The sequence below is a fragment of the Tetrao urogallus genome (assembly GCF_951394365.1).
Source record: "Tetrao urogallus genome assembly, chromosome: 4".
Taxonomy (NCBI): domain Eukaryota; kingdom Metazoa; phylum Chordata; class Aves; order Galliformes; family Phasianidae; genus Tetrao; species Tetrao urogallus.
The window spans coordinates 54,375,447-54,391,623 of record NC_136817.1 but is presented as its reverse complement, the minus strand read 5'-3'; positions in this window follow the sequence as shown (position 1 = coordinate 54,391,623).

The following is a 16,177-nucleotide window of genomic DNA, read 5'->3' as shown; positions in this document are numbered from 1 at the left end:
CAGTAACAGCTGTAGGTGAGAATGCTGTACAAAAAACTGTATTTTCCTGGTGCTGTTCTCAGTTTCCTACTTTCTAATGGGCATCATCATCTCCCTATACATAGATGCAGTGAGTAGTCCTCACACCACACTGCTGATAGGAGCCTGGTTTCTGCTTCCATTTTTGTTTTATGTAAAATAAGACAGTAAATGTTTCTTTAGGAAAGTGCCATGGCCTTTAATGCAGCATTTTGTGTTTCTCTGGCAACTTTCAGTCATTATTTTATATTATAAGACCTCAAGTGAGAACTATTTAAGATTTTAAACATTCAAAGAGAAAAAAGTGTATTCAGACTGATCTTTGCTCACAAAGTGCTGCTCCACCACTGCACTGCAAGTTTTTCAGAGATGCCTTGTAGTCAGCAGTGCACAGAGGAACTGATATTTAATAAGTTCATTATAGATACCTTTTCAGCAGCCATCTCTAGGACCACATCATCAACTGTATTTGTTTGCATTTGTTTTTATACTAACAATTCTTGAAAACATTGACAAACTAGGAAAATACATGCAAGTAAAAAGACTTATTTTTCTGGATCATATGAGATCAATTTCAAAAGAAAATACTGTGGAGTATTAAGTACCTAAATTTACCAAGGCTTGTTTTTTCCAAGCTATAATCAAGTGACTCTTCACAAGCTTCTGAGAGAGGCAAAATGCATTGCTGAGTAAACACCAAATTGGCCTGGGATGGAGATGTTTTATGACATTGTTCAGGGTCCCTCAAGCAGGAAGGGAAAATGATGAAAGCAGCTGGATATATTCAGTCCCCATGCAAGTAGTTACATTTTCAAGGATTTTAGGTTGCATTGGCTAGTAATTATTCTCTAAATCTTTATAAATTACAGTAAAGAATGCATATGTCCTATGCCTGCCAAAAATAAGCTGAAAAGAGGTCTTAAAATGTAAAGTAGATGTCCTTTTCCACTTATTCCGCTAGAAAGGTTTGCATTTAAGTTTCAGACATTTAATTCCACATTCTAAAATGCCAATACGTTACTCTGGAAACTTCAGCTTGAAGCAATTATTTTTGGTGTTTTGATCACTGAATTTAATTTTTTTTTTTCCTAATGATAAAGAATATCCACATATGACTGTTCAGAAATCTGAAAGAAACCATAAGTTACAGGAAGTATGAATCAGGTCCACATTTTCCAAGATGAGCTTAAAACATAAGATTAATGATTGTACAAACTTGTTAAATTGTCCTTTGCGTTTTTGTATGGATCCCATTATTCCTTGAAAAAATTTAAGGACATTTTAGTTTTTGTCAGAACTAATGCAACCTCTCTTATCAATGAGGCTGGGGTTCCCAGCTGTTGGATAGAGGATGTGCTTTTCTTATTACTCTCATCTGGTACTAAATGATAAGAGGGACAACAACACTCCATTTTAAAACTAGCTGTTGCAATGAAAATCTCCTATTGTTACATGGGGCAATGTTAGTTGTTAATATTAATCTTTATGAATCTAATAACCTAATGAAATCATTTGCATCATGACTTATTCCATATGCTGTTGCTTGCATTACATTGCCAGTAACGTGAAGAAAGGGCTTATTTTTCACAATTTAAGCGTCTTGTAGTTTAAGAGTATTCAGCAGATGCAAATGAATTGCTTTAAACAGTGAGAAATATCGTGCCTCCTGCAAATGAATTGATTTAGACAATGAGAAATACAGCACTTCTTGAATGAGTCAATTTGAAAAGTACTGCAAAATTCTCAAGTGCTAATATTTTTAATGAGTCTCATGTTGTTTGTATAGGAATGTCTAGAAGATGAAGCAAACCAATTCTCACAGCAATTTTTCCTTTTCTACTCAACCTTTTATAAATACTGAATACCCATTGTCAAGCTAGTTATCAGATGATGAAAATCCAGTCCATTATCTTGGAGGCTGTGTTGCAACTGTGGTGGTTTGGATTAACCCAGACATGCACAAAAAAATTGTCGACTCTAATGCTAACTTGCTAATTGTAGTGCTGCCCACAATCCTCTCCTTAAATAATCCACAGTTCCTCTAATCCTGAATTTCCACTTAAGGCTAGCTCAGAACTGGACTGTGCACTCCTGCTATATATCATCAGGGCTGGGTAGAGGGAAGGATCATCTCCCCCAGTTTACTCTCCCTGACTCAGCCCAGAAGGCTGTTGGCCACTGTTTGCTAGAAGGGCACATTGCTGGCTCATATTTATAGAGATGTTTTATTTTTTCTACATCCATGGTAGTGCTTGCAAAAACTGGAGCATAAATGTTGTAGTGAAAAGTTGATCTATAAAAACTATTCACTAACACCAAAATACTATAAGAAGGGAACTCTAGTTTTTCAGGACATATGATCTTCACTAGGTAATGAGAAGCTGTCCTGTTCATTGAACTGAGCCAGCTGCACATTTGTGCTTACTATTTGTACAGTGAGCATTCCTTATCCATGGGGAGATGTTGGGTGACAGCACACAAGTACAGATACTAGATTTTGAAGACCATCCTCTGAGACTCTGATTTGTAGGTTACAACACTGGCTTAGTTCTTGGGTGAGAGCTCAGGTCTGCTCTCCTTGACATGAGGATCAGGTGCTATACTTCTGTTGATGTTGATAGATAATTTGTAAATTGCGTTGTCAACACAACAGTTAATCTGCTCCAGACAGCTCATAAACAGTTCCATGATTAATTCTTCCAGTCTGTGTCTTCTGGATAGGATTTACAGCGTTCTACTTGTTTGGATGAAAAATAGAGAGAGACAAGCTGTCACCACTGAGAAAAAGAGTATTTTTTTCCTTTGCTTTGTAGCTTAAGAGTCATTTTATCATGACTTTACTGTATGAAAATGGCAGAAGATTTAAATTTGTGGCTGATGATGCAGAAGCTGTAAAACTTGATGGACTCAAGAGTGTTCATACCATATTACCACAAGCTACACATATTTTAGGCTGGGAACATCCAGTTCACAATGCAATAGCAATTTGGAAGTGTTAGTCCATGATCAATGCATAGGATGATGTCAGCCAATGACATTTGAAAGAGCTGTTTATTTATAGCCTCAGCTGAATATTGCAACACAGCTGGAGGAAAAATGAGTAATTTCAAAGACAATTCAGGAGATATGTTATGGGTGAGGGGCCGGGGGGCACTGAATTTACTGTGTCCAGATACTGAATAGCATTAAAACAAAAAATCCGAAGGAGTAAGGCTTGCTTTACTGACCTTGTCATTGGTTATCATATTAAATTTAACTTACAGCTTGGAGGATCGTGTTACTTTGGCACTGGAATATTTTTCATTTATATGTACCTTTGAATCAGCACACTACTACTGTTCATTCAGTTCAGCCAAGACATGAGCATAATTCTGGAGCTCTTTTGACATAAGGTTCTTATATCATCCCAAGCACAATTACTGACCGATAACTAGAGTTTGAAAATTAGAAACTCAATGCCACTAAAGTAAAATTCAATTCCTATCAGAATGATTGTGATAAAACATATACAAGCAGTTTGTGACTGATATGGGAAGATTAAAGCAAATAGCTATCTATTAATTTTAGGAGTATCAGAAATGTAAATAAGAACCTTACTCACCAATTCCTTTTTGAATGCTAGCTAATTTCTGCAATCCAGCTCTCTTGGATGAAATACATTTTTGAAATCTGCATTTTCAAGTTTGCATATCTACAGCTTTACCGTCAACTTTGTTCTACTTTTTCCTTTCTCTTTATTTTCTCCACTTTCTAGACCATCTGGAACATTAAAAAAAAAAAAAGAAAATTACTTTTAAAAAAGTTTATTTTGCTACATGTATGGATGTTCATAATGTAAAGTAAGAAAGTTTGTTCCTAAGAAAGGATAGCAGTAGGCTGGTGCTTGTATATAATCTGCATATAACACCCAGGGTAATGCTAATCTAAATATAGAAATTAATTATACTGACCTTGATACCTTGATATTTCTCATCATTATCTTGCTTATAGCACAAATGTTTTGCTGAAGATGTCATCAAACCCGTAGTTTTAGATCTACTAAGAAGCTCCCTCTAATCATTGCTCTACAAATATTGTGGTTTAAACAATACCAAAGAATCAGTGTATCTAATAGCCATAGTTGTTCCAAGAGAGAATTAAGATGAACCTCCTTCACAGACTTCATTCCAATGGCTTTCATGTACTTCTTCCAGTGTCAAAGCATTTAAAAACAGTGTTTTATAGAAGATTATCTTGTACCTGGGGAAAAAGAAAGAACAGAAAGAACGATTTTATGGAGTTAAAAAACCTGAAGTGCACTTCATTCTTTCACAGAAACAGATGTCAGAAATTGACAAAATGCCCTAATGTTTCCCAACTTGTAAGAAACATTTCTGATATACAAGGTACATGCCAACAGCATAGCTAAACACAACACTAGCCCCTGAGAAACAAGGGGCTCATTCATCCACACAAAGAGAATATAATACACAGTGATTTTCAATCTTCTGAGAATGGCAGTGGACTATTGGGCTTATTCCATGATTATAAAAGCCTCATAATCTATGACTGCTGCAAGCAGATGTGATTTATTGGAGTACTCTCACATATATGAGATAATCCTATAACTTGCTGGCAGCTATTTTTTTAAAGGAGGGTATTAAAAGAAAGGCGAGCAGCTTGCTTACTTTGTAGCCTCAGAAAGCAATGATTTGCATCTCCAAAATATCAGTTTTGATGAATGGTTTTAGTAAAATTATAACTGCTGTTATACAAAGAGATAAACTTTCACCTCCATGAGGAAAATATAGATTACAAAAACTGATTGTAAACAATTGATGCTTTACATTCCTTTTTCGTAACTGAGCAATTTTTGAATTTATGCCAGTCCAAGAAAAGCATTAATAATGCTTAGCCACTAGGTATCTGTGAAAGAAATTGGAAATTGTTTTTAATTTGTTAGTCTGGTGAGGTGATAACAGGCTGATTCAAGAAGGAGGAGGAATTGGTATTACATGTTTGCTATTTGCATGCATAAATATAGAAACACACATATAAATGTATGTCCTCCTTCATGTATACTCACTCTTCTGCACAAAAGAAGATAAGTATAGTGAATACAGGAAGGAAAGTCATAATCAGTTTCTGAAAGATAAGAAAGGAAAGTAACTCAAAAGCAGAGGAGTCTCCAATGAGTTATGAAACTTATTTCCTATGTATTACGGACATTTTCAACATTCCTTTTATATTTGTTATATAGTTTAAATTAGACTTATTTTATCTTCTTATTGAGTCTTCTTCTGTTACCTCATCTGTAAAATACAGTGCAAAGCGTACAGCCTATTTGCTCTATATAATCTATGGGATAAGATCTGCAAGGGAAATTTAATATAAATAATGGAGTTACATGCATTTTAAAAGCCTTGTCCTATTCAACTGAAGTTCTTCCCTCTGATTTCAAAATCAGTGAAAGGTACAGAACAAAGAAGTGAGTAATAAAAGAAAGAAAATCAGTACTACAGCTGGAGTGCAACTCTCAGTTTTGTCAAGCCCAAATTCAAGAAGCAACGTGTTAAAATACTCAGATGAGAATCACAAAAATTCTTCATGCAGAAAATTTTACATGCTTTGAGATGCCTTCTTTTAGTGTAAATAAATCTGTGCTCTCACATTTAGGAATTCTTTTTGCCAATTTAATTCATTTCAGCATCAAAAAAGGGAGATATCACATCTCTGTGGAGCACAGGTAATCTGAGGCCTGGAATTAAACAAAGCATATTTTAGAACTGTGTCCACACAGATTTTGTAGTCTCTTTGAAATTAAAGACCGATGAGTACTGAAAAAAAATAGAAGGCCAAGGAAGAGCCCCGGGTAAGGCTAACATATTGGAATGAAGTATTTAAATAATCTTATACATGGGGTAGACAAGTTATACACACAGAAAAATTAATCTGCATTACAATAGGATGTGCACTGGCAACAAAGCAAGTCTTTGTGCAGAAACATTTAGAGCTTGTTAAGTGTGAGGTAAGTTTCACAGGTTCCAAGGCTGGGCAAGGTTTTGCTGCCTTCTTAATAGGAAAAGAGAAAAAAAAAAAAAAAAGGTTTCTTCCTCTCTTTTCCCTTTCACCACAGCCTTCCAAAACCTTCAGAACATGTGTTTACTTGATAGATTTGCCATGATTCCTTTATAGATAAGTATAAGGTAGATCCTACACTGTAGAATATATAATATCTATTTTGTCCTTGATACTGTATTCCAAATACAATGTCTAGAAGTGACTCGCCTGCCTGAACAGGAGAGTCTCACACCATTTGACATGTCCTGGGTCACCTTTGTGGAGCTGGCAGGTGTGACCCACAATCCTGCACCTTTCTGGACTGGCAGTTAGGAATCATATATCATCGTTGTACACCTAGGTTAGCACAACTGAATTGTGCCTCTAATTCTACGTTAATACAATTGAAAATAATAAACCTTTTCTTTTTTTTTTTTTTTTTCAAGTATGTTTGAGATGGCCTAGACTCACTCTTCCTGTTGCGCCTTCTACATGGCGGATTTCAAATTCATCTTCCCAGAGGTGTCCTTCTTGGGTTTGGACCATAAGATATTAGGGACAGGAGATTCACAAAGCTTCCTGTTATTCTATATACAGCAACTTTGAGATTCAAAATTTTACATTATGAGGGAGCAGAGAGAGGGTGTCTGAGGGCAAGTGGAGTCCTTTCTGCCAGTGCAAAGCATGTCACTGCAAATTACAAAAACATTTGCTCCCAGGAGTAATATCTGCATCCACAGAGCTTCAGTTACTTCCATCTGCTTCCCTTGGGTGCAGATCTCTTACTGCTTCAATCTGTGCAGTCAGTATTTACCAAGAAGAAGAAAGCAAAACAGGGAGAAGCAATTTTACAACCTGCTTTTGTCACTTCTTAGTGAATTTTCTGATAAATATTTTGTGTTGAGAAAGTCTGGTTCAGAAAAATACTTTTTGTGTGTGTGTGCATAAATGTATCATTGAAGCATTCATTCTTTGTGGAAAAATTCCTCAAACACAGGTGGACATTTCTGGTATAAGCTAATGTGTCCTATAACAGGGAATTACTTAGTGAAAATAATTGGATTAATTGCAGGATGGATTGGAATTTCTGCATTGCAATCTCTATAGATTCTCTATAGATCTCTATAGATAGACAATAGTTCTTCTGATACTGGTGTTTTTAGGCTTCTTCCAGATGACACTTCACCTTTTAGGAATGATTGAGCTTCCATTGTGAAGGAAGGACTGGCTCTAGTTTTGACCGTAGAACACTGGGGCACTAAAACTAAATCTTCTTTTCCGTATCAGGAAGTTTGGAGAACTTCCTCAGACTGAGGTTGCATGTGTGATCTGGTAAGTTATTCCAGGTCATATTGGCCCTTGATATTTTGAAGGACATTTGAAATGATTTTGTTTTGTCTGAATTGAGAATTTGACATTTTTTTCAAAATTCTTGTTGATTTCTGTTTGAACAAATTGTACATTTCAAATTATGGATATGTGAAAATTATTATATATTGTACATGTATTAAAGCTTTCAGGTTACTCCATAACAGAATTTCCATAGTTCTACCAAAATAAAATAGCAATAAGGAAAAGATAAATTTGGAATCTTTCATAGTTGTAGTCCTACTTTGTACATACACCAAAAGAAAGTAATTCATTTTAATAATGATTCTGACCAAACAAAGTACTTAATGGGGGGAGGGGGGAAAGGAAGGGAAAACTGAATGAAAAATTGAGAGGGACTGAATTTTTAAAATGTTTCACAAGTCTGATCAGTTTTTATCTTCAGTCTGATTTACTATTTGATGCATTTTAAAATTGTTTGTAACTTTATTATTGTAAATTGTACTGTTCTGTCATCTAGTTTCAAAGCTGTTATGACTTCCAAATAAATTATTTTCAAATTGTTTAATCACAGACAAACTAAATAAAACATTTGTTACTTCTTTCTTGTTTTGTACTCAGATGCTTTGGCTGGATTTTTATCAAAGCACAGGATCATATCCTCTGAACAGACAGTCCCTCACAGCCATCAACTGCCCTTTTTTGGTCAGGAAACAAAAATAAGATTAATTATGTAATCTTTCAAAGAGAGATTTCCAGTTACACTTTAAATTAAATGCTCCCCCCTTAAAAGGATTTAAATCTGATTTAATGAGAAAGTTATTGTATGTTAATTAAATACAAACTGATTATTATGAATATTTATTGAAGTGTAACAATAATTTGCATGAAGATAGATGTTGAACAACTGAATTTCAGTAAATAGTTATTTAACATTCACTAAATTATGCAACTAAATGATTTTTGACGAAGATATTGAGTATTGATTATATATTATATGCCCAATTTTATCATTACCTACACAGGTGCAATCCCATTTAATTAAAAGGAAAGTTGTTACATAGCTGAAGGCAAGATGTAATCATATATACCAGCTGATTACTAAACATATTTAATTATATTGAACAGCAGTAGTGAGATCTAAAGAAATCATTCTATTGATTTATTTTAAAAAACTCATGAAAACTAAACTGAATGACCCAGCCAGAACCTCTCATTTCTAATATACCATATAACCATATGATCATAGGCACCATATAACCAAGCCTAGTCTTAGGATCCTCACTATCCATGGAGTTTCTCACCTACTCATTCATGTATCCTGTTTTTTAAAGTTTTGACACCTATATGGTCATGCATATATCCAACTGTACTATTCTACCAAGGATCACAAAAAGTATCATGCAGAAAAATCCTACCTTGATTCCTCTCTTCTGCTGTTTTTGTAACAGTGAAATTGTGTTCACAACTAATCTAATTTACCTATATAAAATACTGAAAGCCAATTTTGGATATTACTAGTCTCTCTTCTAGGTGCAATATAAATTACAAATAATACTATGGCCCCTTGTTTGAGTGATTCTTGTGATAGTTTAGGAAGTATAAAGATTAAACATAAGGGAGAACCCATTTTCTGTAGGTCAGTGGTGACAACATACATCTGGGACCAGAGAGCTTCTCGACCTCCACCTATTTATGAAATTCAATCAGTGTCTCTTAAATGTTTATTTCAAATAATCAGAACAGAGGTTCCCCACCCTTAGGCTTGCTTGTAAACAATGGAGATGTTACAGATTTTTTCCAGGAATAGTTTAATTTAGGCTAGTTTCAGAGCTTGCTACATACAACTAATATTAAAAATCTCAAAGGGAATCAAACAGGACAGAGAGAATAGAGCCTGCAGTTATGCCTTTTGCACTTATTTGTTAGTCCACTTCTATATTTATTTCTCATGCTACATTGTTTGAATCAGCACACTGTCATAACTTTTCTTCCTCACATATGGCAGTGAAGCATTGGGATGGGTATTGGGATTTGCATGCTCACTGCACATCCAGTGCACTTCAGCTAGAAGTGGAAAGGAGACTGAAAGGTAAGATGTGCTTCTAAAAGAAAAATCTGTCAGTCATGGTGCAATTGTCATCCATCTCATTCCTTTCCATCTGTCAGTGCTACAAGATATGTGGAAATAGATTGTGTCTTTGAAATCTCAAGGACTTTATAAGAGCTACTAGAACACTGAAGGTTCCTATCCTTGGAAGAAAGTCCATCTGGAATTTTCTGCATCCACTGCCAAATTCCCTAAACATTCTCTAAATTACCATTATGAAACCTTATTTTGGTACTTACATGTGTCATGAAATCACCTCGCTTTCTGCCTTTATAATATAATTTATATTATACATATATATAATATAGTATAATTTTTAGAAAACTGAAAAATGGAAAACACAGGTCTGAGAAGTTTTCTTAGTACAGCACTAAACTGTGTACATTTGTAGGGACAGCCCTGTAATTTAAGAAAGCTAATGACATTATCAGCTGAATGAAAAGTATAATTATGAAATGGGTTGCATAATAATGTTACCTCTGTTTAATAAGCTTTCTAAAAATTAAGATTAGATAATATCATCAATGTAGATGATATATTTTTATATATTTTTATATATCTGGTGAGTGGTGTTTGTGTGCAATTAAAACTTGAAATCCTGAAGTAAACCAGATATGACACTTAAGGATACTTAAGAGAGTACGTCTTTGTGGTCTTCTTATTTTTTGTCATTAGCACTAGGCTATTTCATTCTTTCTGATGGCAGTAATCTATAAGCAAAATTTTAAGTATAAACACTGACAAAAAGCTGAGGTAGGCCTTGTCTCCCACTGCACTTTAATGAACAATTGTAATAATAAAGGATGTTAATCATAAGCTGATGTCAGTGGCTATAAGCTTTCATTTTTTTTAATCAAATGGTTAGGGATAAACCTAGCAAAAGAACCCAGTTATTTAGTTAGATGCTGCCTGACCCGAGAGTCAACAGCTTTCCTGACCTCATGTAGTGAAGAGTTATGAGATGAATATGAGGAAGCCAGGAGCAACTAGAAACTCCGTCAGTTTTTCTTGCTGTTACCACCTTAACTGTATTTCCTACAAACTATGTCTTCAATACAGGTATCTTTGACAACCTTTCCGTTTTTTAGATATATGAATCTTAGCACTTTTTCTGACACAAAGCAAAACGCTTGACTGTTCCTAGCCATGAGGTTGAAAGGTGTCACAGTTTCCAGTCAAGAGTTCCCAGAAGGGTTATTAGCTAATGTCCACTTCCATTACCTCCACAACTTCAAATCCTCAGGTGTAAAACTACTTTCAAATCAAGATCATGCAGCCTTTCTAGTGCTCATAAGAATATCCCCATTGTTGATAATTGCTAGAGTAGGACGTTTTCAGTGCTTCCTTTTATAAGCATTTGTACAGGATTGGTTCTGTAACAAATGTTATTTCAGAAGGGAAGTATTACTGCCAGTGCTCCCTCAGCATTGCTTCCCTCAGTCTACAAGTGGTGAATGAAGGAAAGAGGGAAGAAAGGCATAGTCAAGAAATGAAAAGTTTGAGTTGTGCTACCATCCTTCATTTTCTGTCCTCTTTTCCTTTTGTTTGGGATTCATAGACAAGGTAGTCCCATAGAACCTCTGTATGGTGACTGATAAGATCTCTCTTCTTGGAAACAAGTACATTTCTCAGAGGCAAATAACGCCCTAGTGTAAGGCACTATGATCACATATCTCCTGCAGTGGTCTTAGGAAGTCAGGCCACCAAGGAGTGTCTCAGCAAAGGGAAGGCAAATATTCCAAGCTTTCCTAGTTTTGAAATAAACAATTGGACAATTTTTCTATTGCTATTTACAATCATGTGAACAAATGGAATGGCCTCAAAGGGCGTTGTACCATAGAGTATTGAAACAAGAGGAATGGAGGTATTAAGCTCTTCCTAGGTATTCTCATTTGTCTCTTCAGTGAAACAGAAACAAGGAAAAAAATGATGAAAAATTGCTAAACTGGTGAATTCAAGAAATATCCGATCTGATTTCTCCTGTTTTTTTTTTTTTTTTTCCTTCTTCTTTTTCCTTTAATTCTCTTGAACTGTTATAATATAGAAAGATGGTGGGGAGGAATTTCCTTGCCAACACTAGTTCTTATATTTGTCTTCATTCAGGAAAGAGCACCAAACTTTGAATCCCTGTGGAAGGACCTATAGCTTTAAGCAAGGTTAGTCAAGAGCTAACTCTCTCCCCTGTGTACTGAAGTCTTCTGAAGAGAATGCAGGCACATAAATCCTTTTATGGATTTGGCCTTAACCTTGTCAAGTTCTGCATCTTGTTTTTTGTCAGCTCCCAGACAAAGAGGACATGTTTAGATGTGTTTATTTTCTTATTATCTGTTTTCTCTGTAAGGCTTCTGTTCTAAATCAAACTTCTTTTGGAGATCATTATTTCATGCTGTCATTTCCTGGAAGGAAGAGTGTAGATGCTTACCTGACACCAGGCTTGCTAAGTTGTCAAAGTGAATAGAAAGATCCCATGTCCTTATCAATTTTTGTCACTAATCTGGAGAGTAGACCTAGAAGCATCTAGGGCAAAGTGCTGGTCCCAGAAGGCTGATGGCCAGGTGTCTAAGAATGATCTGAAAAACCTTACTGCAGTGAAAAACAGGGTCAAAGGTGCAATTAACTTAGAAACTGCTGTAATTTGTATTTCATCATTATTTGTAAATCAATACAAATAGTCTTGCCAGACACAGTCAATTGCTATTTTAATAAAAGAAAATTAGTAATGAAAGAGTATGCAGTATGTGGAATAAATACGTATGCAATAAAAACTTTTCATATTGATTCCTATGAAACCTTACTCTTAACATAACTTACCAAAAAAAAAACAAAAAAAAGAACAATAAGGCTCTGGCTTCAACACCAACTACCTGATGTGTGTACTGATTAATAGGTTTTAATTGTAACAAGATATTCCTAGTGTGCACCAGGCTTCATGAACATATGGAGAAGAAAAGAATCAGTACTGAGAAGAGCAATTAATAGAAGACCCCAGAAGAATCAGATCATGGCTATCCCAAACTCATAAAGTACACACTGAGAAAGAGGGAAGAAAAGGTAAGCAGGTGGAAGGAACATCCATTTAGGCTCTGTCTGACTTCCAGGATCAGAACCTCAGCCCACAGGAATCACAGGGCACTTTCTTACACAGCTGTCATCAATCATTTTGTCCAAAAAGCAGCTGGTAATGAACCAAGAATTTGCTCATAACATTAGATTGTAAATGTCCATGTTTATGAAGTAGTGTCACACAAAGTACTAGTCCTCATAAAATATTCTTGTCTTTTATTATTTCAAAATGACCACTTATATTCAAAATGAAAGAGACAATCATTTTAATTGCTTGCCACTTCCCGCCCTTTTGATATTGATCTCTGTTGCTACCTTAGCACGTTGTTTCAAAGTGCTGCTCTGGCTGTAATACAGCCAAGGCAGCTCACAGGTGAGCTTCTGCTGAAATTTCTCCACTGAAATGCTCATGTACCATGGAAGGAGAACTCACCCAATGTGGCCCTGAAAAGCTGTCATACAGAGGTGCTCTAGAAGTGGTAGTGAACACCTTAGTACTGTAGATAACCAAAAAGAAGTTAGAGATAAGACAGTGTAAGATCATTGTATCTGTAAGGATCCCAGACAGTGATAAAGCAATTTGAAACTGTGCCTTTGCCTTCAAAAATTACAGAAGATATTTTGTGTTTTTCTATTCCTTGATGTCTGCATGCATAAAAGTAACTGAAAGTCACCTTTGCCTTCTCTTTATCCTGTTTTAAATTCATCATTCCAAGGGATTTTTTTTTTCTCTTCAATGTAGAAAAGAGACATTTCTGAGATGCTGAAATAAGTTTGTAAACACAGTGTTGATATTTATTCATATACACTGGAAAAACACACAGAACTTGCTACTACCACTATGAAAGACGTCTCTCTACTGTTATCTCAGCTTTATGATATCATGTTTTGCGTGAGTTGAGACTTTGTGCATATATTAAAAGAAACAAAGACAGTAATTATTGAATCAGCACACCAAGAGCAAGAGTGGTTCTTTAATCACTCTCTATTCCATGAATACTGAGCAGAATACTACAGTAAAAAAGTAGCACTCATAACACTCTGCTTTTATGGGGTCATATTTCTGTCTAAGATATATTAGTAGACTGTGCCAAGATTTAGGTTGTGCAGCTGCAGGAACTTGAAAAGTTGCCTCTAGTGTATCAGATACAAAATACGCAACATTAAATTTTGTGAACTATAACACTTGGTTAAGTGCATGATGTCTCTTTAAGAAAAGAGATTCCAGTCAGATTCCATCTAGGGCCCACTGAAACAAATGTGGATTTTGCTTGTAAAATGACTAGAGCTCCAGGTCTTGAGCAGAAAAATGACAAGTTACATCTCTTGATATCAGTTCCCAGCTGCTCCTTGGAGAGACAGTGCCACAGAAAACTGACCTCTATCCAAAGGGTATTAACAGGATAGAAACCTATTAAGGGTCTAGATATCAGTTGTTGATACCAATTCCATTACATATAGTAAAACGGATTATTAAGGAGTAAAGAAAGAAAAGGATTATGTGGAATTTTAAACGGATATTCTAAAAAGCTGATTAACTCAACTTCACATTTTGTTGTTTTATTTCTGTATCTGTTGATAGTTAATTCAGGATCTCAACAGAGATGCACTATGATACACAATTTAAAATGCCCCTATACTTTCTGTGTTTCTTTGATTTTAAACTGAGAACAAGGATTGTAAAAATTGGCTCTGCATACTGTAAGAAGTCATTCTATTATTTTAAAGTTTTACCAATAGCATTCATTACTGTTTTATTTAATGGTCTCAGATGCATGTTTGGAGAGTAGTACACAGAAAAATAAGTCCAAAATGGCGTGCAGAAGGTAAGTAGCAGAGTTCCAGTGATATTTGTGGAATGCATCTTCCTAAACTGTTTCAAAAGTAGATATGCAGAATCTTCTCAAAAATGTGGTATAATTATTATTATTATTATATGTTCTAATATCCATTTTCAAATGTGATCAAATTAGAGGGCCTTTCCAATTGCTTTCCTAATGCAGAATGTAAAATATATTAATTCCCTTTGCTTATAATCACTCAGATGAAGCCTTCCTCTTGCACACGCAGTGCAAGGAATCTCAGCACATAGCATTGTGGCATCCATAGCTTTCTGAGGGTGATTCCTAAGAAATCACTGGAGCCAGAATATCCTGAAAAGTGGAGTCAAAATGGGAGTAGGTGAAAAATGGTCAATCAGTTAATAAGAAGATATTTGGGGAAATAATAAACTATTTTATTCAAGTGCAACTTCATTCTCTGGAAAGATTATGTTAAATTAATCAATAGAAGACAATCTGGAAAATAGAGAGTGAAGATTTCCTTGTTAAACTTACTGAACTGATGGATGTAAAATATTTTGTTTATTCAGGATAAACACAAAGTGCAGTTAATATCATCCGTGGAGAAGCCTACGATCAGAACACAGATGGAGACCTGTGAATTTTTAAATGGGCTGAATAAACACATAAAAGGGCAGAGTTTTAATTTGTATTTTGTAGCGAATGATTGGTAGCCCTTGGCTACAGCAGTAGGCAGTAGAAGAAAGCTTCTTAGAGGGGTGTGATAGGAGCATGAACTGTCTTTCCAGTAGAGTCCTTCTGGAAGGCGAGGTGGAGAATCCTAGGCATGAAATCAGTCATCCTTCATTCTTGCTTTCTTTGGGGAAATCAGAGAGAGTGTACATTGCTTGTAAAAAACAGGATCCATTTTTAAAAGTCCTATTTCTTTCATCTAGTTCCTTTTTCTACTGCATTCAAACAGTTCAGCCACCATCAAATTTTGGCAATCTGTTCTGGGCTCAAGCAGATAAAATGGTTGAGAACATACTACACAATCACAGTACCCTCCAGAGAGCAATGGTATCTCTGAACATTGTAAATAATGCAGAAAGGGCATAAGATGCAGAGAGGAGGTAAATATTTAGTCTGAGATTGTCAAAGAAGCATGAGGGAATTAGACTTCTAAATCCTAATAAAATTCAGCAGGAGTTGGAAACTTTAATTCCCTTAGTCTCCTTTGAAAATCCCATTTGTAATTTCATATTTAAGGAGGAACACTGGCTCTACATAATATCAATTTCACTTAGAAGGCACCAGTCTATTTTCAACATATTTCATATCAAAAGACTTGATTTTCAGCATTGTAAATGTAACCAATCTAGCTGAGGTTTATGGGTCAAAACTAGACCCAAAGTGTGGGGTTACTTCCTGTACTGATTTATGCAGTGAATACTATAATATTTTTCATTTTGCTTAGTTAACACCACTATACCACTGTATTTAGAATATTCCCCTGGTGTTTCCTACTCAAGCACTTTAATTATGAGATAAAGACTTACTGTTTCCTGCTTTGATAGGAATTGCTCACCTCTCTTGTAAGCTGAAGTTAACATTTTTTTCTCTTTTTTTCACATTAGGCTTCCTTTATTAATTCCTTGCTTTAGTGCATTTCAGTGCAGTGAAAAAATAAAATGAAATATAATCAATTATACTAAACTAATACAAAATAAATCATTATTATGTAGCATACCCATGATTTTTTTTTCTCCTTGAAAGACACATACTTTGTATAGTAGCATTTACTGTATTTTCTTCTTTGAACCCTTCAATTTTCTGA